We start from the raw sequence: 26,494 nt of genomic DNA on the forward strand, positions 1-26,494 counted from the left end.
TATGGATGTTTTTGAAACTGAGAATGTTTAACAAGGGGAAAAAAAATGTCATCCTTCCTAAAATGATTAAATAAAACGTGGTATGAGAAAACTCTGCCTAACAGCAAAAGTAATTTGACAACTGAAGGGTGTGTCAGGAAAGGGAAAGTCTGACTGACAAATAAGAACTTCCATGTCAGCCAGAGTAGCACATAAATAAATTATTAGAGAAAATGTTTAGGCTCTTTCCTCTTCTCAGAAATATATATATGCCTAAAATGCAGCTGATACCCTCCTTATAATCTCAATCTTATTTACTGCCTCTTATGTCAAAATCGCTGGATTTCTCACTATTTATTGCTCTCATCCTGCGAAGCTTATCTGTGCATTTGATGAACAGTTGCTATTGCCGTTTCATCAATGTCATTACGAAACATTTCCAAGTCTCGAGAGACTGAAATCTTGTAAATTCTGCCTTTAAAATGCATCTTATCACTCCTCACCACCCCATAGCTGTCCTGCAGGTGCGAGCCAACACTCCCCCTGGCTGGAGACACCGGAGGCTTCTCCAGTGGCCCCCGCTTGTGCCCTTGCCCCCCACGCTGGCCATTCTCCGTGGGGCAGCCGGCGTGTTTCTGCTACCACCCGCCAAGTCCTCATTCCCACTCCCACACACAACCGTGCCCCGGCGTCCACGTCCATCCAGAATACAAGTCAAGTTCAGGACAGTGGTCCCCAAAACCCTACATGATCTGATCCTCCTGCCTTCTCTCTGACCACATTTCTGTGCGCTCCCTGTCTTGCCTGGTCTTCTCGGGCCACGCTGAACCCCCTGATGGTCATGAACATTTACCAATGTCTCTGCTTTAGGTTCTTATTACTTGGTACTCCTCGGTCTGAAATCCTCACCCTTCAGACAATCTCCATTTTGTGCTTGCATCCTCCTCGCCTCCAATTCCCCCACATTGAAGAGGGCCTCCCATCCCTCTGTATAAAGTAGCTCTACCATCCCCTCACCCTCCAACCCCTTCCTTCTTAACCACCCTCACTGGGCTCTGTACCGACAATGTCCCTCTGACATAGTGTATATGGACTTCTCCACTTGCTGAGCGTCTCTTTTTCCCCCCTGGAGGGTACAGTCCATGAGGAAACAGTCTTGTTTCGTTCAACGATGTATCCTAGACTAGTGGCTGGCACATGGTAGGCACTCGATAAAAAAAAAAAAAAGTTGTATTATCACTATGGGATGAGTAAAAACTACAACGACTGTTCAATTCTCTGTTACAAAAATATGGTCTATCTTGATGTAAGCCAAGGCAGGTGTCCTACTGTCATTTCTCTTTGCTGAGTAGAAAGTTTCTGTACCGTTATCATTTCTATGTTTAAAATCTCTAATTTGGGGCATACCTGGGTGGCTCAGTTGGTTGAGGGTCTGCCTTCGGCTCAGGTCACGATCCTGGGGTCTTGGGATCGAGCCCCACATCGGGCTCCCTACTCAGCAGGGAGCCTGCTTCTCTCTCTCTCCCCACTGCTCATGTTCTCTCTTACTCTCTCTCAAATAAATAAATAGGATCTTTTAAAAATACTTCTAATATTGTGTGCCTGTAAAATGAACAGTGCAATGTGTCCAAATATATCACCTTAGTGTTTTTGGTAAGTTTTACTATATAATAATACCTTGTGGTTTTTCATCCTTTCATACTGAATTAGGTTAATATATAACTATGTGTGTGTATATATATATATTTAATATTTAATAAATGTTTTATATGCTTATATAGAAATGTGCTATATTTATATATTATATATGTAAATTTAATGTATTCCTTAGAGTACTTCAATATGATTTATAATAAATTGTCTGAAATTAAGTGGTTAATTTTAGTGCTTCATTTTTACATGTTATGCAGTATCGCATGCAACATTATACAACTCAGCACTTAAATACAATACAGCTGGGCAGCTGAGTTGTAGAAAAAAATTCAACTAAGCAGTGTTTCTATCACATCCCCCCAAATACTGTGATTCAGAAACCATCACAGATAAACTTTACGCTTATGCCCTGTTCTACTCAGCCATTGCCACAGTAATACGGTGTAACAACCACTATGACTTAGTGACAAGCATCAACACCGATCTCTCCCTCATGTGTCTTACTCTCTTTTGTATCTGTAACGCCCATTAGTCAAAGCAGTCATATAGTCAAGGCTGTCATCAATGGGGCTGGGAAATGCTCCACCTACGTTTAGGGGAGGATGGGAGATAATACTGCCAAGGAATCATCCAGACCATTACTTGTAGGTAGAATTTTCCAAAGCCATTCAGGCTCCAAGTCTCTTTCATACCAAAGCTAAAGAGAGCTCCATGGGTCTGCCTGGAGAAAGGAAGTCTGTTACATCTTCTGCTAAGGAAAGAGAGTGGTCTGAAATGAATTGTGGATTCCAGGGTGATTTAACGTGAGGGATATCGGACTGAAGGTCTACGGCAGAGAGCAGAGCTGCTGTGGAAACCACAAGGATAGCCAAGTACTACACAAACCAAGTGCCGTGGCAAGGCAGCATGTCAGGAAGGCGTTATTAGATCTCCCGGAAAGGTGGATATGGAGGATCCACCAGAGAAGGACTCCTGACTTCTTCAGCTGCTGAAAATGAGGCACATTTGAGAATTGGGAGAGATTTTTCCATGGTCATATGTCATCCACTGACTCAATATTTTTTTAATACATTTATTTTTTATTGGTGTTCAATTTGTCAACATATATAATAACACCCAGTGCTCATCCCGTCAGGTGCCCACCTCAGTGACCGTCACCCAGTCACCCCCACCCCCCCGCCCACCTCCCCTTCCACCACCCCTAGTTCGTTTCCCAGAGTTAGGAGTCAAAGATACAGATGCAATGAAACGCCGGGACACCTGCACCCTGATTCAATATTTATTCTGAGTTTTTGTCTGTTCTGTTATTCATTAACACACTCATTGCGATTGGTCAAGGAATATATTAAAATGGTTCCTAGACGAGCTCAGGGCTCTAGTGAAATTAGGAACTGGCTAATAAAGTGTCATAAACTTTTGTGTTTCTCCAAGGCCTAGCCTAATAGGAGGAAAATGAGACACTTCAAAAATGTTCATTGAATAAATGAATGTGATGAATGAATGAACTCTATGGAATACTGTGATTCTATGATATTACTAAAATTTACACTCTAGGCTTTTTCAGTGTAATATAGTTAAATTTTAATGAGTTACATTCGGTGTTAATGGGCTTATTATGTTCACGTAGTATGTAAGTGATGCTTAAACGCATACATACTACATGGCCAAATATTGGTATCAATGGCATTTCCTAAAATGTACATTTCTTAAAGAATTTCTTTAATAAATTAATGTTTAGTGAGTAGGGATATGGAAATAGAAAAAATTCTGGGCATATTTCACCTAAAATTTAATCTGACACTAAAAATTTCTCTGAAGAAGTTGTACATTCTAGACATAAAGGGGTCTATTTTGATCAAATAAATGGATATACTTGCTAAGGAAATGAGTATTTATTTTGACCTCAAGTCTTTGTTATTAGTTGAATGTGAAACACATATATGAGTCCAGACAATTTATTCACTTGTATAAGTTGTAAGATCTGAGTACCATCCCTCCTTATCCATGGGTCATACATGTCACAACCTCCAGTGGATGCCTGAAATCTTGGACGGGATGGAACCCCAAGTAGGCTATGTTTTTCCCCATTTCTACATACCTGTGATAAAGTTTAAGAATAAAGACAGTAAAACATTAATGATAATAAATAATAATAGAACTGTAATGACAATACTGTAATAAAGGTTACATGAATATGGTCTTTCTCAAAATAACTTATCATACCGTACCCACCATTATTCTTCCTATTAATGATAAATGCCTCTGTGATGAGATGAAGTGAGGTGAATAATGTCAGTAATGTGATCTAGTGTAAGGTACTAAGACCTTCTGATCACAGGTCAGAAGAAGGATCATGTACTTCCAGACTATGGGTGACCATGGGTTACTGAAACCCTCGAAAGTGAAACTGCAGATGAATGGGGACTATAATTTAGACTAGAAAGTTGATCTGTGTATACTGGGCATACTGGACACTGTTTATAAGAGACACGGGGCAGATGGATTTCAGAACGATATTAGAAGTTGTAGTATATGCTGCTTCTTTGTCATCTTGGCTAAGTGCTCAGTTTAGCATTTCTGCCTGAATTTGAGTTCACTATTTTTTAAAATGGAAATTCACAGTGGGAGATGAGTATGATTGTAGTGTAAAAAGTGTAAAGACTGGTCAAGATAATGCTCCCCATTGAGTCTATTATCTCAAGCTCCTTCCAATGCATCCCACTATGTATCCCATAAAATAATGGCCCATCACAGTTATTATGTTTTTCTTGCTCAAGTAATCCTATGAGGTGGCTTAGTAATGGCATTAAATAAAACTATTTCAATGTGATTTTGTGGGGTGTGTGCGTGCATGTGTGGTTTGGGTGTTAGCTCCGTCCAAAATGGAAATAAGTCTGCGTTTGGTAACTGAACCAAATGTTTCCAGGGCATTTTAAATGCATAATTCATAAAAACCAAAAATGGTAAAACAATGCACAGACTCTACTAGCATTCATTTAGCTATAGAAAATATGCAAAAACACTAGGTAGAGCAGGTTTTGTCTTTTAACATTTTAATGAGCTTTGGGACTTTCATGCATATTAGTTATGTTGCCCTAATTACTCATTATAATTCTAATGAGCATTTTATATTTAATTACAATGCTTATAAAGATTTGGTATGGACAGTAAATTATTATAACTAGCATGTGCATAATGATTATGAACTGAATTTATTAACTTTTATACCAGCATTTAGTGTTGGTAACTTTCATTTTCACCTTGGTGATTAACCACATTGTCTGATTAAACAAATATTTGTGTGGAATTAATTGTAAATGACAAAGAACGGTGCCCATGTTTTTGCTTTTTTGCCAATTCTCATCAAATTTTATTTTTCTTAACTTATTTCATAGCTAGACAAGCTCATTTAAAAATGTTAAAGTATTATTATTTTTCTTAATTATTTAAAAGATTTTAGGCCTGTTAAGACATTTCAACAAGGGAGCCCAAGGTCAGATGATCAGATGCTTTCTGCTAGGGTACAAATAGCTAGGGAATGTTACCTTATGCATATCCTAAATGTAAAGATATGCATTTAAAAAAATAATGATTCTCATATTTTGTAAACATTAAGAACAACTGTCTACCATCAACAAGAATTTTTTTTCCATTTGGCAAAATGTATTTCCACAAGTCTTAGACGTTAATTCTTTGCCAAATTGTTCATATTGAAAAAAAAAAATCAAAACACAGCAGCTCCAGATTTATTTTCCATCCTTAAAATTTAGTACAGGGCTCTGTTTCAAGTGGGCCATCAATACATGTTAATTGATAATTAGGATGGTAATAAGGTTTTCTTGTAAAAATTCATATTCACTTAGAGGGAAATAAAGATAACAAAAACTTGAATGTGAATGAAATTACCACTTTGTCAGATGAAGTCTATATTTTTGGATTCTAGATGGTCTTATTCCTAACCCAGGTAATATTTACTTTCAAAGAACAAAGGGGGATCGGAAAGACAAAGATCAGACAAGAATGAGTGAGGAGGTTTTTATCTGAAAAATTCCTTTATATAGTGCAGCAGTTAAGAGCTTTGTGTTAAGAATTCATTTAGGATCTTAGATTTTGACCAGTTACTAGTTGAGGGATGCTGGGTAAATATAACATTTTAAAGCTTTAATTCCTTCCTCTGTATACAGGGATGACACATCCTACCTCAAAGACTTGTTGCAATCCAAGGAGGACGTTGTATATAAAGAAAGACTACAAGGAAAGCTGGCATATAAAGAGCATTTGAAAATTTAAAAATGTGAGACACTCTCACACAAATGTTACTGCCACCCTGATTCAAAGTGATTTTTTTTTTTTTAGTTTTTGAAGATTTTATTTATTTATTCATGAGAGACACGGAGAGAGAGGCAAGACACAGGCAGAGGGAGAAGCAGGTTCCCTGCTGGGAGCCCAATGTGGGACTCGATCCCAGGACCCTGGGATCACGACCTGAGCCCAAGGCAGACGCTCAACCACTGAGCCACCCAGGGACCCCAAAAGTGATTATTTATTTCGCAGAGCAATGTCTGTAGCTAATATTTATCTTCTTGAAAGTCCTCCAGTATAATTTATCCACTGATAAATGTGGTTTGTGTGCATGTACATATATAATTATGTAGGCATATATGTATTAGATTTTCATTTATTTAATGAAAATTAAATTTACTTATACATTTACTTATACATATATAAGTATATATGTATACATGTGCATAGATTTTGAAAATAATAAAATAAAAAAATAGAAAATTATTTTTAAATTAAAAACCATTAATTTGCTATTAGTTGACCACTTATGATATAGATATAATGATCTCATATACTATCTTATTGTTTACCATGCACTGGAATCAATAGTTCACTCTTTGAATTACTTTTATGAAAACAATCATCTATAGACTTGTATGACACTTATTTACACATATTAATTGATTTTGTTGAATTTCTGTATTATTAATAAAAAGTCATTGTATTATTTTATGCAAGTTATATGATTATATACAGAAAAATATACGTACTATGTAGTAATATAGGGTGTCATTATTTCAAAAGTAATGCTACTATCTCCTTTAGTACATTATAGTCTCTAAGGCAGAATTTATTCCTTAGTTATCTTTTTTTTTCTGTAAATAGCAAATATTTATTGAGTATTTATTGCACATCGCTTACTATGTTATGGCCTTAGTAGCTAGAACTATGCCTTACACATAATAAATCTTTGTAATCTGAGAGAATAGATGAGTGAATTATAGCTTGCCTACTGTATAGCCTATTGACTTATGGGAAAGCTCTTTCAAGATTATTTTTCGTTTAGTAGGCTGTGCCTGCGGGGGAAGGGAACATAATGAACTGACAGGTGAAACTTCCTATCAACCCAGTAAGTGTTTTCATGACAAGATTCTCTGACTATTTAATTTCATGAATTAATTAATAAGATATTTAGTTAAGAAATAAGCATAACTACAAACCTCTTTTAAAATATTTCTAACAAGATTTAATTCTGAAATCTTAAATAACTGACATTGAGCTTGTGCCAAACTGTATAGTGTCTGCTCTCTTACTCATTAATGTACTCGGTGCTTCTTGATATCTGGGGTTCCCTGTCACTGGTGGATGCCATCGAAATGCTTTGTCATCTCTTCAATAAATATATATTAAAGTCCCTGGGCAGTCAATGATCTGATGGTTGTGCTTCAAACTTCTACTGAGTGATTTCAAAGGCCCATTACGTGTACTGCTGGCACTTTTTCTTTGGTGCTAGTTGAATCTTGAGTAATTATATTGCAGGTAAGGTGGACTGGAGGAGTTTGAGTCTAAAATTGTAGGAACTGGCTCGGTTCAGTTTAGCAGTCAAGGGCTGAACTATGGAAGTTTCAAGAAAAATGGAAAGTAGTCAAGGGTTGAACTATGGAAGTTTCCAGAGGAATGGGAAGTGCTAAGAGAAAGGATTAACTCAACTGGGAATTGGGAAGAAATATTCATTCTCATACAAAGGATTTCGATTTAGTATATTTGTTTTTTTCCTACCCACATGCTCACTCCTACACAAAGAAGAAAGAGTAGCTGAAATTTTCAAGTGTAGAAGAGGAATGATTATTACAGGTTGACGCTTCTCTCCCTTTACCCTTGGGTAGCTGTTTCTCAGCAGGACATAAATATTCTGCTCAGTAACTCCATGAAGGAGTTTTCCAAAAGCAGGCAGCCCATGTGGAGAGGTCTATGATTTTCCAGTTGTGTCTTTAAGTGGGAGATAAGTTCACTTTTTGTGAGTGTTACAATCCAGGGCATTGGGCTAGAATCCTTGAGGAACAGACATCCTAGATGGATTTAAGGAGCAATATAAGCATTCAGATAAAGAGGTTTTTGGAAGGGCCAAGTTATTTTGCACCTGGAATTACAGGTAACTCTGTGGGTAATTTTTAATAGTTATGTGATTGTCTTTGAACTGCTCTGACCAAAAAATGCAGACTTAGATCTTAGGTGTGGGTCATATGGGACATTCATAATCAGCTTGTGGGCCTTTGTCCTAGATACTTGTCCTAGGAGAAGGACTTTTATGATACGGGAAAGCAGAAATATCATATAGTGGAGCCATTTTTAACATGAGTAGCCCGAGTAAGCAGGCAGACCGTGATTGGATTTAAGCAAAGAACAGGTGGGCCCAGTGGGTGGCCTTAGCCAAGTGCTAGAGCAATATGCCAGGCCAACTATGGCAAACACAGGCAGCACTAGGGGGCCTTGGCAGGCGCCAGCCAAGCTGGCTACGACGTGTAGCCTGCTGAGGCTTAACTTTGAACTCTACTGGCAAAGATGGCCAGGTCATGGGCCACCTGGGTGGCTCAGTGGTTGAGCAACTGCCTTTGGCTCAGGTCATGATCCTGGGGTCCTGGGATCGAGTCCCGCATCGGGTTCCCTCTGGGTTGTCTGCTTCTCCCTCTGCTTGTGTCTCTGCCTCTCTGTGTGTCTCTCATGAATCAATACATAAAATCTTTAAAAAACAAAAACAAACAAACAAACCCAAGTAGTCTGGTCACATTCATAAGGTGGCATCTTTCATACTTCTAATGTGATTTTCAGCCAAGTATGCAAGGTGAAAGGCCAGATCCTCTTGACTGCAGAGATCCTAAATTCCCAAATAGGTAGAAACTGCTAGTTCAGCTGCCACAAATTTTGTTTCTCTTTTACATTTTGAATTTATGTCAGAACTAAAAGAGGAAACTCTGAAGGGGCTAACCTCTGAAACACGAGGCTTGTCCATAGGTCCTTATGGGTTATTTCCCACTACTGTCTCGAGTCTGGACTTATTAATTAAATATTAATCATTAAAATAGGCTTAGGAAATGCCTTCGGATTGCTGAGATCCAAATCATTGCTTCATCCAGAGAAGAGTCTTAGATTTCATTGATACATAAGAATAAAAAGAAATCAGAAACCTTATTATGAAGAGAATATTCTATCTTCTTAGATGGAGGTAGAGAAAGAATTCAATAACAATACTGCCTTTTAAAAAGTCAGTTTTAAAAAGGCCTGGGCAGAAATAAGGGATTGATTGAGTTTGCTCGTGAAGTTAAGGAAAAAAAATGGAAGGATACAAAATACTTGTTTCAATCATAATGGAGGAGCAATGGGTGAATAGAAGAAGGGAAAAAAAAAAAAAAAAAAAAAAAGGAATCCAGGCTAATTAAATGGTAGGGCCAGTACAAATAAATCTTAAGGAGGAACATGGCGTACTGAAAGCCTAAAGACAGTGATTTAGGGGAGAAAAGGATACCTGGTTTCAACTGCTCTCAGTCAGGACTTCACAAAAGGGAGACGTGCATTAGTTATTCTAGCTCAAAAACAAAACAAGCACCTCTCCTGTTACCCCTTTAAAAAAATAAAACAAGTTATCATTTTGGCTGTGGAGTAAATCTAATATTGGAGGAGAGACAGAGAAGATGGGAGAGAAGAGTAGGGAACGGATTATAGTAATCAAGGTCAAGGTCAAGGTATAGAAGTAGACTACCTACCAGTGGTAGAGATGTAAGATGAGAAAGGATTTGAGAACACTATTTGAGAGGGTAAAACGGACGGGGTTAGTAATAGATTGGGTACGAGGAGAGAGAAAGATGGGGATGTTGAAAATTACTCCTGGATCTTTGGCCAGCACAATTGGATGGATGATCGTGACAGAAGAAAACAATGCAAATGGGTGATGATAGAAGGCGCATGGGAACCTAAGTTCAGTTTGGGAACACACCAAGTTTGAGACGCTTTTGAAATGTCACTAACGGATGAAGCATCACTAACAGATGAAGAGATGGGCAGAAAGGTCTAGGGCCCAGAGAAGGCTGGCGTGGGAGATGAATGTTGGAGTCAAAGGTGCAAATTAATGCCATGGAAAGGCCTAAGACTGCAGGATTGAGAGGCAACTTTTAAAAAAACTGGTGTCTCCTACTTCGTTACACTGCACTTTATGAATCTTTCGTATTGAGTAAGTTCTATGACTCAAATAGTATATTGGTTGCTAACAAATATTTTACATTCTTGCCCCAGGAAAAATAACATTGTATAAAAGTGGAAAATGTGTTTTGTTTTTTTTTTATAAAGATTTTATTTTTTTTAATTTTTATTTGTTTATGATAGTCACAGAGAGAGAGAGAGAGGCAGAGACACAGGCAGAGGGAGAAGCAGGCTCCATGCAGGGAGCCCGACATGGGACTCGATCCCGGGTCTCCAGGATCGCGCCCTGGGCCAAAGGCAGGCGCCAAACCACTGCGCCACCCAGGGATCCCTTAAAAAAAGAAAAAGAAAAAGCCAACAAACACTTGGGGACAAATCAAGTCACAGATAAAAGTAATTAGTGGGGCATCTGGGTGGCTCGGTTGGTTAAGCATCTGACTTTGGCTCAGGTCATGACCCCAGGGTCGTGGGATGGAGCCCCACATCAGGCTCCCTGCTCAGCAGGGTGTCTGCTTGTCCCTCTGCCCTCCCCCTGCTTGTGTTCTCTTTCTCTCTCTCAAGTAAATAAATACAATTTAAAAAAAGAAGTAACTGGTATCTTAAAAGTGCTCTTCCTCTTTCTCATGTACATATAATGATCTGTATTACACAAATATAGATGAATTATTCATACCCTTTAAATATTTTCTGAATAGAAATTCGTGGAGTGGTAGCGTTGTGGTAGACCTGGAAACAACTAAATATTTTGTTTAATGTGTATTATAGTCAGTTCTGAGAATGGTTATTTTTGGTTTTGTCTAAAGAGAAACTAAATAATAGAAGAAATAAAAAATTCAAGAGACATAAAATCATTTCGATTTCTAATTGGTTTCAGGGAAATTAATTATCTGGAAGTTCTTTTATGTATATTTCATACCTTTCTAGTCTTTATTAAACCATTTTCTCTTTATATCTTTTATTTTTTATTATCAAAATGGTAGAAATTTTTTTGTTTGTTTGTTTGAAAGGCAAAGGTAAATTGACTTCCATGCGAGGAGTGAATCTATGGGAGATTGGAATTACTGTTAAGACTAGGCTTATCCTGGGATGATGGATTGACAGGAAATAGCACTAAATCATTGTCATCAAAAGCCAAGCTTCTCTATTTTGAGAGAAGATTCCCTAAGATTCTATCAGATTTCAATGTTTTCTGAGAGACATCATCAAAAAATACCTTCCAGACATTCACAATATATTTGTATCTGATTTTATAGAATGCCTACACTATTTTGAATTGGCCACCATATTGTTTGTCATTTTAAAAAAATTACAAAAATAATTATTTTTTAACTGAATGTTATGGAGATTTGGGCCACAAATGTAAAATACGTGTTCTACTCATCAGTAGGTTGGACAGTATTCATGTGCTTAGAGCTCTTTAGTGATCTTTTATCATATACCCAAGGTCCTGTTTCTATAACAGTAGCCCAATTCTTTGAGGTCAGGGACATGAATACAGGTCCTTACAAGCATTTATATGGGGAACAGGAGTAGGGGAACAGGAGTAGGTAATTTATCTCACGGAATGAGGAGTACCAATCGAGATTTGTTCTAGGTCTCCCTTTTTATGACAGAGGAGAAAAAAACAAAGGTTTTTCAACATTCCCCGAAGTCATGGGATGCTAGTAACAGACTGGATAAATCTCACACATCCCACTGATGTGACCTGCTTTGATATGGCCTCCCCCTCGTGAGCATATCTAAACTGACCAATACGCCGGCACAGTACTACATAGTGTCAAGCTCCAAGTTTTTTGGAAACAAATATTTGTTAAGTAATTTATATGTCACAGAACTTTAGGGTATTTACAGATTTAATAGAACAAATTCTGCTCATTTCAAAGAGTTAAGCCTTTCCCATACGACTGTTTGATTATATGTTCAACAATCCGTGATCATCCAAAAATAAAATATCCTAACATAAAATTAAAGGAGTGCTTGTTTTAAATGAGATGGACTTCAGGGTGAGGACTATCTCTAAGTATGTAATTTGGTTTTATGCATTCTGATTTCTATCGATAGCATGGTAGTAAGAAGAGAAGAAAAATCTAAATGTTCACTGTCCATAGAAATCGTATAAAAAAACTCTCAATAAAACTTCACATACTCTATGTAATGCTAATTGTGATGAAATTAAAACAAGGGAAGCACTCCCATTGGTGTCAATATAGTCAGTCAACATTATATATATATATATATATTTTTTTTTTTTTTCCGCTAGGAGAAAGAGAAGAAATAAAGAAGAGGACGAGGATGAAGGGAAGAGAAAAAAAAAAAAAAAAGAGGAATCGCCGAATAATAAGGTTGGTAGAGACTTGCAGAAGTCACTGTCTCCAAGCCTCATAAATCCAATCTCTCCTCACTCATACAGACCCCAGACAAATACTAATAATGGTAATTAATCTAAATTAAGCATAAACTATGTGTCGGAGACAACAAAGTTCTTAAATGCTTTATCTTACTTAAGAACCACACTGTCTGATGCCTTTTTATTTTTATCATACAGATGAAAAAGCTGCAGTTAGAGAGGTTAAGTAACCTTCCTAAGTTCACTTAGCTGACAAATTAGATTCAAATGCAGATCTGTGGGACTCAGACATTTTCATTACATAGATAAACATAGATCATTCTACAAGCAGTCTGGACATGGCTATCTCCGCTCAATTAATTTCATCATGAGAGAATATTCTTTTCATCTCAACGAAGATACCACTTCTTCTTTGAAGCCCAGCTAAATCCTTCCAGAAAGACATCCTCCCTCCTTCCCTCCCGCGTGTTCTCATCTTGTGGATCACTTGGGACCTTTGTGAGCACTTGGGGCCACATCATGCAGCTTTGGAATGGATTTAAATTCTTTATGAGTCTTTGAGCAATTTCCCTAACCTCCATAATCCTGTTTACTCATTGGTAAAATGGGAATAACACCTTCACTGTAGAGCTGCTGTGAAGATTAGATCATGAAAATAAAGCATTTAGCAAGCGTCTGGCTCAAGAAAGGAACTCAGAAACAAGAATTTCTGTTTGATGTTTGATTCTCTGAGTAGGATGTACGTTACACGGTGATAAGAACAGAGTCATTCTTCATCTTCTCACAATTACCCAGGCGAGCCAGCCCATAGGAGGACAGAAAATTAAAAATTAGTCAATTATATCCTACCCCAATGAAAGACAAGGTCCATGACCAGAACTAGCATAGACTGAGCACTTACTCCAAGCCGGGAACTATTCTAAGCCCTCTTCATATGCCAACTCATTTAACTTTCACAATTCCATAACCATTTATCATGATTTCTATTTTGCACCTGAGACAGAGAGAGCTAAGGTGTCTGAGGTCACACCCTTAATGGCTACCATCTTACAGGTGCTAAACCTTTGCATTTTATAACCCTTCATGTTCTCAGAGAAAGCCATTATTAACATACTGTGGCATTCCCCAAGAGGTTTCCAGGCATAGCGGTTAGTATTTTCTGGAACCTTTACGAATCCCTTTGTTCCCCATATTCAGAATCTTTTCCTAGATAATACCACAGTGCCTAAATACTGAGGGGGAAAAGATGACTTCTAGTTTTTAACAGCGGTCCTCATCTTCATTGCACCTGTTACAGGTGGAAGGAGTAAAATACACTAGGAGTTAAAATGAGCTCTACTCCACATTCGCATCTTCACAGGAGAGCTGGAGCCTCTCGTGTGCGGGGAGCATGGTGTCAAAGGGAATGCACGTTCATTTTCTTTGCCATATATGCCTGTGCTCAGAGTACTGTGTGAGTAAACAGAAAAAGAGACCATCTTTGCATGGAATGCTAATGCATATTTGAAGATGAATATATGTGCGCTTTGGCGGGGGGGCGGGGGGAGGACGGGGCATAGAGCAGCTCTCCATGCCCAATCACGGGCTTCACCAACTAGGTGAGTTTATGCTTTACGATTTTCATCAGCAGAAAGAAAGAGTTGCAATTACTGAGGATTTTCACAATTCTTCAACACGCAGCCACAAAGGACTGGCTCAACAAAGCCCCCTTTCATCACAAAGGTTCGTATTCCTATTTCTTTTCTTGCTGCTCTTGCTGAAAACATTTTGTCAATATTTTCTCAGCCTCTGCTGCAGGTCGTGTGTGGGTTGGTGTGTACGGTGGTCTGTGCTTCGGTAGAAGAATGTGCGTGAGTGTGTGTAGGAAGTTGAAAGGTGAGGCATAGTCCTTGGACACTCTTATTTTAAATCCTTAAAAAAATAAATAAATATAAACTCTACTCAGAGCAATTACTGCACTGCTGGTGAAGGGGAAAATCAGAGTCACCAACCATTACTCACTTGTGTGTGGGCTCCAGGCATCCGTGACCTGCCAACTAATACAGGGTGGGCCCGACGAGCACGTGTCACTCACGCACCTGTGTACCAGAGGCAGCATGAATGCAAAGGCACATTTCATCGGTGGTGTCTTCATAATGTATCCGTAGAGGGATGGAGCAAGGGGACAGGAGAATGTGCAGCCAACTAAGCCTATCCCGGGAGAGAAATCAGGTCACTTGTCTTCAGCACACATCTATCCTCACTGCAGTCCTAAGGATGACGGCTCATCTTTTTGCAAACAGACATCCATGGGTCAAGGCGGAACAGCTCTGCTTTTTTTCTGGAATGGTCCATGGCAGCTTTCTTTACATATTACCTGCCCTCACAGGTCATAGTTTCGTTACCACAATTACGGGCCTACTATGTAGCATCTATTATTACGCTCTGAGAGCAAGTGACATTTGTAACATGAACAAACTGTGGTCTGGTCAACAGTTTACAGTATGGGTTACCTTGTGCAGGAAGAGATTGCAATGCGACTTGGGATTCTCTCTCGGATGATTTGTGGCCACGCTGCTATCACAATGAAAGCAGAAACCTTGGCTGTAGAGAAAGCTGTGTGGTATGCAAAATTTGGCTCTGCAGAGACTTGTGGAGTCAGACCACTAATCTGCCTGGAACATTGAGCCCCCTTGAAACTAAAACGATGCTCTTGGCTTCAAAAGGTACATTGCAGAGGGGGAAAAAAATGTCTCAGGGTGTCAAACTGAATTATTCCCCTTCACCTTCTTCTCTAGTCTCCCCTAGTGATTCAAGCCAGGAAAACAACAGGAGCGAAATACCCTGGCTCCTATTAATGATAGTAAGCTCCTTCTCTTAGCAAAAGTGATAGAACATAATGAGCAGTTGGTAGATTTTAAGTCTTTGGAACTAAATATTCCCACCAATCCACATCGCTCCCAAGGAGACAATCACTTGAAAAATAAAGTTCTTCATTAATAATTCAGTATCAACTGAAGAGAAAAGGATGTCAAGAGCTGACTCTCTAAGAGCTCACGTATTCAATCTCAGATTGAAAAGTTAAGAAGCCATTTAGTATTTACCCAGAATTGGGAACTTCTGCAACACAGTGTCCAACTAGTCTGACCCGGAGTGACCAGATACCCGCTTTATTAATAGATTGAAAAGCATGGGTGATGACAGCCATTATTCTCACTTCTTTTTGTATTTCTGACACTGACGCATGCCAGACACGGTACAAACTCAACAGATACTTATATGGGATGCATCCCGGGCGACTCCTCCCCATTGGACAATTCACCAAAACTTCTGAGACAAAAAAAGCTCCTCCAAAGTCTTTGTGGAAAACCAGCTGCTAATTCTTCTGGTGTTGATTTTGCAGAACCCACACAACAAAGTATGTAAATCCACTAATTCAGATTGTGTTTCCGAGGACACTGCTCATTACGACTGTATAATAAATGAGAGTGCACAAGTCACCATTAGCACAGAACAGATTGTTTGGGTAGCAAAGACAGCAGCTGTCACAGCTTGACAGCTTTCTTGTTAGTGAATCAGCTTTACTGACAGCCTGTTTGATTGAAAACCACTGTTCACTGACAGTGTGTTAGAGTTGATATACATATGTATCTCGTGAAAAATGAGACAGTTGCTGAATACCCATGAAAGGTGGAGAAGCTACAGCTTCATGAACTACATTAAAAAAGAATGAAGTTCTTACAAAGCAGGGCTATTAGCGTATAAACCACCGTTTGCTTATGGGAAAACACACACACACACACACACACACACACACACAAACCTTCACCTCCCCATCAAAGTGCATGTGAAAGCGTGACGGGTGACCCCATAGGTGGGTTTTCTGTGCATTGTTTTAAATTAGTCTTCCCGTTGTAGGACTTTTATTTGCAACCGGAGGAGGCCAATGGGAAGACAGAACTTTTGGGGAGAAGCACGTTCTCGTGGCTTCTTAACTCTCGGGGCTGTCACAGCATGAATGTGGGGGAGGCGGGTGGGGACTCCCTTCCCACATTTGAACTTGGGGTGGAAGTACCAGGAGCAGAGTGGGGATGACATTAGTAGGCAGAAGCAGTCATGCATAATCAGGCAAGTGCGACAGATGCCACCGAGCACAGACCTGACGCCGTCCTTCGATGCTGAAAAGCTTCTGTTTCAGCAGCTCAGGGCCTCTGCCTGAGTGGAAATGTGGGGATAAGAATAGTTCAGATGTTCTGGGGTTACTTGAAAAGTGACAAGAATGACATTTCACTGGAACAGGAAGCGCCAGATTCACTCATTTGGACTTCTCTGCAAGGTTCACTAATTTATGTTCCCTAAGCTCTTCCTTGGAATGATCCATATGCTTGGAGCCTCAGGGAGTAGGGCGAGTTAATGCATTTACCTGATAGCTTTGTCCAAGCTCCCATTTGTCACCCTCACATCATTTGGCAGAGCTTCTAGCCTCTCTACAAGTGAGAGACAGGATCAGAACGACCAACCCCCTGCAGGCCGGGCGGGGAGCACCGGGCTGGCCGGGATCTGCCCAAACCACCGAGGAAAGACAAGTCATAACGTGGACCACTTCTTTTTTAAGAGAAAGAGGAGTAAAGCGTAATTGAGTGAATATGGAGAAGGAAAGAGAGAGGGGGAGAAAGGAAGGAAGGGAGGGAAGGAGGGGAAAAAAGGGAGAAAGAAAGAATAAGAAGGAAGGAGGTCATTCGTGTATAAATATTTTTAGAATACGAGTAAGATCACAAATCAATTAGGGCAGCGTAGTTTTGTTTCGTTTAATTTGTTCATTCATTTATTCACTAGGACTAATAAAATACAGTGTTCTCGCTTCATTATTTAGTATGCAGTGGGAAATCTATAAATGTTTATTAGAGCTTACAGTAGGCAATTTATTAAATATCTGTCCCATAAAAGTCAAATGTGTTTCCCCCTCTTCCCTTCCAGGATTTCTTTTTCTGAGAGTCTGTAGCTGCAGGAGTCCCAGGCAGGTGCATAGTCGCTGTTCAACCTCAGATTAGGCTGATAAGTATCATTGGGACTTATTTTATATTTTATTTAATTATTTTTATTTAATTATTTAATTATTTATTTATTTTATTTTATATTTTATTTTATGTATTTAATTTAATTTAATTTATTTAATTTATTTAATTTATTATTTTATTTTATTTTATTTTTATTTTATTTTATTATTTTCATTATTTTCTCCCACTGGGACTTTTGGGCAAGGCTAAATACACTCAGGAGTGAATAAGAAGGGTTAGAAATAAAGAAGGGAAGTGAACAAGGCCAGATAAAGAGTAAAACCATGAATTTGGTGCTGCCAGTCTCTTCAAATGGAGACAACTGCTGTTCTGTTTCAGGGGAACAGGACGCCTGATGAAGGCAGCCTCTTCTTCAGTGTCATATGAGACGATACAAAAGGACACCTACCCCCAGATATCTGTCCTTGCCTTCTCCTTGAGTTGACCTGAAGTCTCCTCCATTCTTCCCATGATGAGCCCTGTCAACAAGTCTATCGAATACAATGGCCGCAGGACATTAATGCAACCCTTTCAGCAGAAGAGCCTTTATGTGTCGGACAACATGCCTTCTGAGTGATGATGGTGGTATTGGTGATACAGTGACTGTAGGATCGCCCCCCGCTGAATGGGCCACTGGAAACTGGTGGTTAGACCTGGGAATACACTGCAAGGTCACGTAGCAAGGGTTGCACTGGATGCCTATTTTATTTGCTTTTCAACTGTACTGGGCTCACCTTACCCTGAAGGAAATACACCAGCCTCTTGTATCGCCTCTTAAGTTTCCAAGACTCAACTCTTAGGAAGCAGGATCCATAGAGAAGAGAGTGAGTACGTTGGAGAGAAGAGGATATCCTCATCCTTAAAACTGCCGCTCCTCCAATCAGGATCCAAATACAAACGCTTATGCGTGTGCGTGGTTGCTACAATTTGTAAACTCCAAGCTTCTTCAAATTCTGGCTCAGACATATTGTAATTTCCCTAAATCCAATAAGACCCCAGAAACAACCCAGACTCATTCAGGGGTAAATAAAAGGCCTTTAGGACTGGTATTTGATAGGATTTGGCACTGGAAGCGGTGGATAGAAATCATTAATTAGCTTTTCTTGTGGATTTTGCAAAAAGTAGATCAAATTTAGATGAACAATAAACAACTGATGACAGTTTTCATTACTTACAGGAAATACGTTATGTTGACTGCAGAAAACCCTCAAACCATCACAAGGAAGGGAACACAAAGTGATGGAGTATTCTTTCTTGCCCAGTTTAGAGCTTCTTCTATCCAGTGGAAAATGGCAGGGATCCAAGCAGTCCAAGGGAGCTCCTCTTTCCACTGGGAGCGCAAGTCAAAACGAAGACCGTGGCCCTTACCCTGGCCCGCCAGCCTGACCCGCGGGACTCTGCCTCCAATGAGCTTCCTCTGATGTCCCTCCTCTCAGGATACACTGGTCCCACCTGTAGGCCTCAGCAGTTTTTCCCTGAGGCTGGAACGCTCTTCCCCAAATAACCACCTGGCCAATTTCTTCACTTCCCTCAAGTCCTTGCTTCAAGGTCACCTTCTCAAAGAGGACTCCACCTAGAACTCTGTCAAAATTACAATCCCCGACCCCCACCCAATCTCTCGCTACCTTCTCTACTTCTTTTTCTTTTTCTTTTTTCCATTGCGCTATCGCAGCCTAATACATAATTTCGTTTTTCATGCCAATTATTACCTGTCTTCTTCTGCCAATGTGGAAGCGCCACGAAGCCAGCTCCTGTTTCATTTACTCATGTAGCTCAAGACTCCAAGGCAGCGACTGCCACGTGACAAGCAGTCCGTACATAGTTGTTAAATTAAGGTAATCGGTGTTGAGATCTTGGGAAGGAACTTAAAACACATGCCTCCATTTTTAAGTGGAAATAGTGTCCTTCGTGGCGAGGATTAAGCAGGAGGGTATTAATGTGTTTGCCACCGAGCCTGGCGAAGTAGAAGCAGGCTCCCTATGGGGAGCCCCATGGGGGACTCGATCCCAGGACCCCGGGTCATGACCTGAGCAGAAGGCAGATGCTCAGCCGCTGAGCCGCCCAGGCGTCCCAATCTTAGTTTTCCAGACAAGCAGCACCATGCTTAACCACATCCAGAAGAGGTAACATCCTCACTGTTGGCATTAAAAGACCTTCTCCATCTTCCCGTGTTACTTTCTGTAGCACAGTTGTCTTGACCCGGGGGCTTGTTCTGATAACTCTCCCAGACTAGTGTCTGCTCATATATTGTTAATGAAGGTCTCTGAAGTCTGCCAGAAAGAATTATTTTGTCCCCCTCGCATGATTTCCATCTTTAGTCACTTTCCTGCTGGTTTTTCTTACCGGCTGTTCTCAGGCCATTTATACATTTATACAACTCTTCATCACATGCAATGCTGCTACCTTGACAAGCTATACTAACACATGCTCTAATCACCTCACCCCTCCAACCCAAATTAGGAACCAACCCATGTAATAAGTCACCTTTGGATCATGCCATTTCAGTTTTTTTTTTTTTTTTTCCAATTCTAGCAGGAATCTTAGATTATGTTCCAGTTCAGAGTTATTTTTAGAGCAACCAGGCATTTTTCTGACCTTTGAAAAAGGCAGGCACTTTTAGAGTGCTCTGCACACAGTATGCATTGAATGCGTATTTGTTGAATATTAGGTAAATAAAACCGTGATATATTTTGAGCACAACACTCAATATACTGAATATTCGGGACAGCAGCATACCCTCAAACAGCTAATCCTTGTATGCAGAAAAAACGCGAGCACTAAGTAATGGCACTATTTATCACACGTTAAGTATTGTTTAGATAACACAGTTTTAGGAAGACAGCCTCTTCTTGATGTAGGTGGTTTTTCTCATTCCCACAGCAGCAAACAATAGCAGTCTCTCAATAATTATTTTTATAATGAAGTAACAGATGAGCGAAATAAATCATTACCTGAGGACTTTTCATGCTTTGTAAAATATTCAGTAGAACCATTTTTGAAGCCCACGGTACGGTTTAATTTCTTTCAGAGGAAATGACTACGCCTGAAGTTTCTGGACACTTGAAGGATCTACCGGAAGTAAGAGGCTAATATCTATCTCCACCCTGTCCGAGTTCTTTGACAAGTTAGGTAGAATAGGAAACATGGGTATTAAATTTCAATCAGGGTTAATCAGCAGACACGTATTGGGCTGGTGAGAGGTTGAGTGATGATTGGGAAGTTCCATATTTAATCACTGGTTGGCTGCCTTGCCTTGCATAGGTCATGAACTCCAGGCAGGTATTTTTGGATTGTAGCACCCTTAGGAAAGAAAAATTGCATCTCAGGATGTTATTCTGCTCCTCTACGGCTCCCACTACCTTACAGAAACGGAAATAGTATTGGCGCTTTGCCACCAGATGTGAAAATTAACCATCAGAATATTTTGGTCTTCGTAGAGGATGGATTCTTTGCCATTTCCATCTGTGTGTATTTACATACACATACATATATAATCCATTTATATATATATATCTATATATGAGTCCATTTATGTATATTTATATATGTGTATATATATATACACACATATATATACTACATATATATATATATATAGTAGTTCATTCATATATATATGAATGCTGTAAATTAATCTTTTCAGCAGCATTTCATTTTCTTCCCTGTGGTCTCCTAAGGTAAAAACTGGTAGGTGGCCCCGAACTAGCTTAGTATTTCTTCTGGAAGAGGATCAGATACTAGAAATTTAACAGTAATATAATTGACCTTAACCCTCATTACTTAGGAAAATCTGCCAGCAGTATCAAGAAATTAACTGATTTTTTTTTTTTCCCTGAGAACTATAGAACGATGATGATTAAGAGAAAGATTGATTTTAGGTCAGACCTAACACATTGTTTCATCCTGGCTCTGTGAAGCTAGAATGTGTCCCAGAGAGCAAGGCAATCTGTTCACAGGATGATAGTATAATTAATGGGCACTATGCATTTGAAAAATGGCTTCTCTCTTTATGTTTAAAAATACATATATTATTTCAAAGTGAGGCTTAACTGAGTCTGTTTGTCCTTGACCAGAGGTAATATCTGAATCTCAGAGAAAAGCTGATCTGTTGTGCTGGTGCATTGCTGAGAAAAATCTTTGGGGACGTCCCGACAGAAATATCGAAAGGTTGTAAGTGAGGCCAAAACAGAACAACTTATCTACTCTTGAATTGATGCTTATAACTGAAAATACTGCCCTTCCATATATTAATATTTCTACTCATTATTATTAAAGCTACAGAATATGAGTGATTATGTGAAGAAACTAGTTAGCTATGGTCATGGTATTTCACTTTAAGGAAAATAATCTTAATATCTAGAATGTGTTGGTTCTAGCCACATTAAGTTAGCTTTACTTGAAAAGATATGCAGAGGGGGTGCCTGGGTGGCTCAGGGGTTGAGAGTCTACCTTCAGCTCAGGCCTTGACCCCGGGGTCCTGGGATTGAGTTCTGCATCGGGCTCCCTTCTCAGCAGGGAGTCTGCTTCTCCTTCTCCCTCTGCCCTCCCCCCACCCCACTGCTAGTGCTTGCTCTCTCTCTCTGTCTCTCAAATAAAATCTTAAATAAATAAGTAAATAAAATAAATAAATAAATAAAAAATAAATAAATAAATAAAAAGATGTGCAGAGGAATAAGCTTCTTTATCCAATAAAAGTAAAACGAACAGAATGCTCTATATTATACCAAACACTCTCAGGACTCTTAATTCACCCACATTCTTCCTATGCTCTATGCAGTCCCAAGTCTAAGCCATAGGACAGTTTCTTTGCCCAACATTTTCTGTCTTTGGGAACCAACGGGGTTTGAAACTTGATCCCTTTTGTAGGGTTTCTAAGTGCTTGTATGCAGTGGTTCTTCTGTAACCCAGGTGTCCATTAGCCTAGACTTACAAACGACTTTCAAAAATTTGACCAGGGATGCCTGGGTGGCTCAGTGGCTGAGCACCTGCCTTTGGCTCAGAGTGTGATCCCGGATTCCTGGGTTTAAGTCCCACTTCGTGCTCCCTGCAGGGAGCCTGCTTCTCCCTCTCCCTGTGTCTCTGCTTCTCTCTCTGTATCTCTCATGAATAAATAAATAAAATCTTAAAAAAAAATTCAGCCAAAATGCCACTAAACCCACAGAATTTGCAATGGCCTCATCACTTCCCTGGTATGGAAAGAGAGCTATGCATCTTTCTCATAATCTTATTTATAACACAATTGGTGAAGAAATAGTCACTAGTTCCCAGTAAACATCTGAGGTCACACAGTTAAGTACTTTGATTCTGTGCTAATAGATGAACTACCTATGATCTATTTTCCTTTTTCCTTCCTCCTTCCCCCGACAAGCTCCGATGACCATTCAACGACCCATGTGTGAGCTTCTGTTCATTTGTTAGTTTTCCTGTGGTAGAGATAGATTTATATTGAGTCTTCCACACTTTTTCCTTTATTCATCTTTACGACTAATATTACTACTTGCAGCCAGGGGTGAAAGAGAACCAAAGAACAGGAATTGAATGTATGACCTCAGCCTTATTAAAACCACACAAGTGATCTATGGCAGTCATGTCATACCTACAAACATCAAACAACCTGGCTTGTGACAGTATCTACACTTAGTACTCTGTGCATGTGGCCATGCCACTGATACATTTCCATGAAAACCAAATTGTTGTGTCATGGCTGTTTCAAATATTATCCATAAAAGCATATGCAGGAAGGAAAGAAGGAAAAAAATATATATATGAGGGAAAGCAATGGAGAACTCTTTCAATTCCAATGAAAAATAATATTCAATATATCCTACTGGTTTTTCTTGAGCCAGAAAAATATGTAGTCAACTGGCACTGTCTCCATTCACGGTTGTTTATAACTTCCTTAAAATAATGCTTTGGGGGCTAAAATACCTTATAAATCATCTTGGCCAAGAAACAATTTTGTTCAGAAAATTCAATTTAAAACAAAAACCAGAAGAGTTTCTGAATTACCTGACCACAGGGAAGAAGAAAAAGAATCCAGCTATCTAAAAATATATATGCAAGGAATCCAAGAGGAAAAAAAAAAAAAAAAAAAAAGATTAGTACGGCCTAGAAAATAAAGAACTTGAGTGTCAAGGAGCCAAAATCCAATAATTATGATAAAAGCAAACAATGTTCATGCTAAGAGGACCCTGCCTTCCCACTTTAACGATGAGGAAAGTGAGTTTCTGAGATTCAATGACTCGTTTAAGGAACACACGTGACATGGTGACTCAGTTTGAAGATGGTTTAGTCCTGGAAAATTGTCCAGACAGCATTAAACTTGGAATTAGGAGGCCTGAGTGCTGGGTCTTACTTTTTTAACAAGATGAGACCCCAGACGAAACATGTAACTGCTCAGTTTCTTCATGGGGAAACTATACCGTTGAGCTGGAACATCTCCAGAGGTCCTTTCCAACTCTGAAGAGCCATGACTCAATCACCGAAATTGTTTCTCTTGCCTTTGGTTTGTTTTCTGTGAGCCTGTAATGGTGCCCTGGCCACAACCCTTCCCAGTCGATTACTCACAGGGCTGCATTCCCAAAACTCGAACTTGGGTTTCTCTGGCTTGTTCAGTATGGACCGCCATCATGTTCAGTTTTCACCATTACCTTCTCTTGATGGCACCACACTCTTCTTTCACTTCAGTTTATTTTTTCCATTCAGTTCCACACTTCAAATGATTTTCCAAATGATGCTTTCTAGACTCAACCTAAATGCTTTCTCTGATCCTCTCGGCTGAAATTGATTATTCCTTTCCTTGTCCAGGGTTTTTTAAGTTTTATCATTCTCTGTAGTTATTTTTATATGTGTAGAAATATCTAAGAAGCACGTGGAAAGTGTCCAATTTCGCTTTTCATCCATGTAAATTAAAATTGGATGTTATATTTCTAAACAAATCTTAAATTATTAGGAAATGATAACATACACTGTTAGTTGCATGTGCAGAGAAACAGAACTTTCACTTTCTGAGTGTGTAACTGTAAACTGGTACAACGTTTTCAGAAGGCTAATTCGACAACACATATCGGAAGGCTTAAAATGCATATCTTATAACCCAAGAATTCCAATGCAAAGAATTTAACCCAAGGACAAAAGCAAAGATGTACCGAAGAGCAACGTGCAGGGATTATCATCACAGTATTATTATATTACCAAATTGCAAACAACCTGTCAACAAAACTTAATTTTAAATTGTGGTATATCTATATAAGATACCATTTCGCCATTAAAAAGCATGTTCATGAAGAATGATTAATTATCTGGGGAACAGGATAAGATATATCAAAATGGGAAGGGCGCAAAACTGTATGCACAAAGTATAGGGAAATACAAAATTCAAAATGTGGAGAGTGATTGATTTTGGATGAGTTTTCTTATTCTCTTTATACTTTGATTTGTAAAACCCACGATGAACACGTATTACTCAATGAGAAGAAGCCAGGCTATAAATGTGGAGACATGTTATGTTTTTCCTGGAAGGGTTTCCTACTCTAGTCAGTTTGAGTACTGAGATGGATGCGACTCGGGAACTCCGAAGTCCGTGGCTTCACTCCTGTGTCCCCCGTGTGTGAAGAGAAGACAAGTCAGACAAATTATTTGATCTTCAGTCTCCACATTTCTAAAATTATGTGTTTGGGAAAAGACGATTTCTTTTACCATCTTAACAATTGTTTAATCTAGAAGCCCATTAAAATCCTTAAAATATGAGAAACAAGAGGGAAAATATAGGGACAGTTTTGTTCTTATGCACAAAACAGGGAACAAAAATGAATGCCTATGAAAGTATGCAACATGCCATGGGTGATAACAGAGAATATTTTAATACTAAGTCTGATGCTTCAGATTTTTAAGGACCTCCAAATTAAAATAAATTGAAGAGGTGTATGGCAGAAAAAGAAAACTTATTTCTCCCTTATTCATTTATTGGTAGAAAAGTTCTAAGTGATTAAGTCAGCCCATATGGAAATGCCGTGATGTTAAACAGAAATTTCAGTGACCCCTGCATAACAGGGGCTGTGATTGCCAGTTCCTTTCTGGTTTGAACTGGAAGTTTTAGCTGGCACTATTTATGGTGTAATGACTCCATACAGATGGGGAAATCAGATCAAGTGGAATCAGAACTTTGGTTTCTAATTAGATCCAGCTGTTCCATGGAAGCTGCATCTTTAACTGTAGGCCTTAAAACTAGTTTGCACAAGTTTCACATTTTAAAGAGCATTGTGAACCTGTGAAGAATACACGCAGAAATGACAAATTTTGAAATGTAAACTTGTGTCTGTCTTACCATAAATGAAGCCTGTATTTTTATTGCAGTTATTGAGAAAAGATCATGCAGGCTTTCTCCCTGCTGCTCGCTTACGAGAGTACTTTCTTTCTGTCTTTTGATATTTTTCTAGAAAGAAAACTTTCTACTGAAAAAGCTTTATTCTTTCAGTTGTATTTTTCTAAATTTTGGTTAAAATAAATATAATAAATATCATGATGTTCTTTAAAAGAGTTGTGATTTTTAGTGTTAAACAACAAATTTAAAAACTGCTCATATCAACCATATAGGGATCTTATTTTGCTTTCTAAGGACTTTGAGACATCAGTTTTTTTAATACCTCTAGGAGAATAGGATGATAATTTGGTAACAAATGGATTTGTGCTTTTCTCTGAGGGAAATATTAACAGTGCTTTAGTAATAAATTCTTATGTCAATCTTAAAAATAATTTTCCAAAAATAAAAACAAACAAAACCCCATAACTATGTAATAAATTTCTTTATCTGTTTTCTCTACTGATTTATGCTTTCCTCTAGAATAGTGCCTGGCACATGATAGGGATTCAAAAGGGATTTTTTGAATGCAGAAGGAAATGAAATGTAAGAATATAAATATTTATGATTAATGAATGAAATGTGAAATATAAAAACATTTACAGCATCAAGAATAATAATTGACCTACATAAAAGGGAAGA

The 26,494-nt window shown here is 38.9% G+C and overlaps 1 protein-coding gene and 1 long non-coding RNA gene across 4 annotated transcripts in view; one reads left to right on the forward strand and one right to left on the reverse strand.

Annotated features, from left to right (window-relative positions):
- The window catches only part of LOC144318271 (uncharacterized), a 36,046-nt gene extending 16,807 nt beyond the window's left edge, over positions 1–19,239 (forward strand). Inside the window, exons 5-7 of one of the 2 annotated variants that reach the window (XR_013384115.1) lie at positions 12,371–12,452; positions 14,085–14,179; positions 18,671–19,239. This is a non-coding gene — a long non-coding RNA (uncharacterized LOC144318271). Of the gene's footprint in view, positions 1–12,370; positions 12,453–12,655; positions 13,187–14,084; positions 14,180–18,670 lie in introns of those variants that run through there. The other variant, XR_013384116.1, reaches the window with a different exon arrangement.
- NEGR1 (neuronal growth regulator 1) overlaps positions 1–26,494 on the reverse strand; it is an 813,801-nt gene that overhangs the window by 202,095 nt on the left and 585,212 nt on the right. The gene's annotated exons all lie outside the window — the stretch shown is intronic.

The sequence above is a fragment of the Canis aureus genome, chromosome 8 (assembly GCF_053574225.1).
Source record: "Canis aureus isolate CA01 chromosome 8, VMU_Caureus_v.1.0, whole genome shotgun sequence".
NCBI lineage: Eukaryota > Metazoa > Chordata > Mammalia > Carnivora > Canidae > Canis > Canis aureus.